This window comes from Gavia stellata, unplaced genomic scaffold (assembly GCF_030936135.1).
Source record: "Gavia stellata isolate bGavSte3 unplaced genomic scaffold, bGavSte3.hap2 HAP2_SCAFFOLD_38, whole genome shotgun sequence".
NCBI classification, from domain to species: domain Eukaryota; kingdom Metazoa; phylum Chordata; class Aves; order Gaviiformes; family Gaviidae; genus Gavia; species Gavia stellata.
This window is the reverse complement of record NW_026776490.1, coordinates 2,621,435-2,624,486: the sequence shown is the minus strand read 5'-3', so window position 1 is coordinate 2,624,486 and position 3,052 is coordinate 2,621,435.

Sequence of the window (3,052 nt, the reverse complement as noted above, 5' to 3'; positions counted from 1 at the left end):
AGGGTTTTTCTCCGACGCCAGCCCCGAGTTTCTCTCAGGCGCCCTGAGCTGTCGCTGAGGGAGGACATGGCCGCAGGGTCCAGAGCCCCAAACCAGGGGCGAATGAGCACAAAGTGACGGCTCTGAGGGAAAAACCCCACACCACACCACACCCCCCCTTTTTCTTTGTTTAGTTACAGAACTTGGAGAATGGGGACCTTTTCCTTTAGTACATAACCTAGCTACTGAGGCAATATTTAGTTTTGACTCCCGCTGCCTACTTGTCAAAAATGTTGCGTTTCTACATACTATTTCTTTGATCGCTGCTTGCCATTTTGGTTCAGACACTAGAATACGACTGTTTCCCTGAGGAAGAAAAATAAAGGTGTGCCTTGTGGGAACCGTTAACAGTTGGTCATGGAAGCTCAAGATACACAGAGCTACAATTTTTTTAAAAAACTGTATAGGTACAGTATCCTGTCCAGACTACTGCCAGGAAAGAGTTTGGTCAAAGCTTTGAAAAGCAAAAGATTTGATCGCAGGAATGTTTCTGGTTCCTCGTTTCCACACTGTCACTCCTGTTCAGTTTTTCAAACAGTCATCTTGGGGAACGTGGTCAGCAAACCACCCCCACAGTCCCATTGAAAATGGCTGTCAGCAGTCAAGGTGGAGATGAAGTTGAGGAAAATTACGTTAATTCCTTTATTACCTTTCCAATGTAATACGTTACATTAAAATGTAAATTTTCAATATAATTTTTCATCCTCCTGTGCTTGCCTTGGCCACATAACCAATACACCTAGAGTGGGGTGTAGCTAGCTACACCTAGCTCATGTACAGTTCTTATTTTAAAGTCTTAAGGCTCATGCTGTTTTTCAAGTGTAACATTGTTAATGATCAAAATTATTCTGTGCTTAAAATAGAGCAGACAAAACCCCCCAAAAAGGTGATTCATTTTTTATTAACACCCATCCAAACAATACAGATAAAAGAAAAAATTCTGCATAGTACACAGATGTTGGCACAAACACACTAGAAAGAAACAAACAAAGGAAACTAAAACATGTGTAAGAAACTAAGCACGGAGGGATTGCACAGTTAGGCATTCAGTGTCACCAGACGTTGTGTGTGTGAGGTGACATAACAGCAATGTATCATGCCACATACTTTATCACAGCTGATATAAACTTTTATTCTCATAAACTTACACTTTGCCTATCCTCAATTTTTTAAAAAATAGCTGTCAAATTAACAGAGACATTTTCTCTGCTGGTTTGAAGAGGCATACATCTTCAAAACGGGGTACTGCTTTGCTTTTACTTAAACATACTTATCACTAACAATATATTCACTTTTATGTAATAAACAGATGTAATTCTCCCCAGGTAACTAGAAAACTATTTACAGTTTAATTCAACTACAAGCCACCTGACCTGTAACTAACAATTCATATTAAAATGCAATTCTCTGGTATCAAGAAGATTGTCATTATTACAAGCAAGACTCAACTTTACCTTAGAAAGTTACAGTAGTACATCTTGCTTTGTTTCAAGTTAGGTTTTTTTGACAGGCAAACATATGCCATAGTGTCGTGGTTTAAGCCCAGCCGGACTAATCACCACACAGCTGCTCACTCACTCCCCTTCCTCAGCTGGACAGGAGAGAGAAAATATGAGGAAAAGGCTCGTAGGTCGAGATAAGGACATAGGGAGATCACTCACCAATTACCATCATGGGCAAAACAGACTTAACTTGGGGAAATTAGTTTAATTTATTACCAATCAAAATCAGAGTAGGATAATGAGAAGTAAAACCAAATCTTAAAATAACAACACCTTCCCCCCATCCCTCCCTTCTTCCCGGGCTCAACTTCACTCCCGATTTTTCCTACTTCCTCCCCCCCGAGCGGCGCAGGGGGACGGGGAATGGGGGTTGCGGTCAGTTCACCACACATTGTTTCTGCCGCTCCTTCCTCCTCACACTCTTCCCCTGCTCCAGCGTGGGGTCCCTCCCACAGGAGACAGGTCTCCACGAACTTCTCCAACGTGGGTTCTTCCCACGGGCTGCAGTTCTTCACGAACTGCTCCAGCATGGGTCCGTTCCATGGGGTGCAGTCCTTCAGGAACAGACTGCTCCAGCATGGGTCCCCCGCGGGATCGCAAGTCCTGCCAGCAAACCTGCTCCAGCGTGGGCTCCTCTCTCCACGGCTCCACAGGTCCTGCCAGGAGCCTGCTCCAGCATGGGCTTCCCACAGGACCACAGCCTCCTTCAGGCACATCCACCTGCTCCAGCGTGGGGTCCTCCACGGGCTGCAGGTGGATATCTGCTCCACCGTGGACCTCCGTGGGCTGCAGGGGGACAACCTGCCTCACCATGGTCTTCACCACGGGCTGCAGGGGAATCTCTGCTCCGGCGCCTGGAGCCTCTCCTCCCCCTCCTTCTTCACTGACCTTGGTGTCTGCAGAGTTGTTTCTCTCACATATTCTCACTCCTCTCTTCTCCGGCTGCCGCTTCCTGTTTTTTTCCCCCTTCTTAAATATGTTATCACAGAGGCGCTACCACTGTTGCTGATTAGCTCAGCCTTAGCCAGTGGCAGATCCGTCTTGGAGTCGGCTGGCATTGGCTCTATCAGACATAGGAGAAGCTTCTAGCAGCTTCTCACAGAACCCACCCCTGTAGCCCCCTCTGCTACCAAAGCGCTGCCATGCAAACACAATACAACTAGCAGGGGCCAGTGGATCCAGTTTGGACTGGGAATGATCCCAGTCTGTCCTGGGAGGAAGCCAGGGTATGCACTTTGGACTTGGACAGGGCCCAGTCTGTCCTGGGAGGGGCCAGTGGATCCAGTTTGGACTGGGAATGATACCAGTCTGTCCTGGGAGGGGGCCAGGGGAACCAGTGTGACGTGGGAATGATTCCAAACTGTCCTGGGAGGGGGCCAGGGGATCCATTTTGGACTGGGAATGATCCGTGTCTGTCCTCGGTGGGGACAGGGGATCCAGTTTGGACTGGGACAGGGCCCACTCTGTCCAGGGAGGGGGCCAGGTAATCCAGTTGGGACTGGGAATGATCC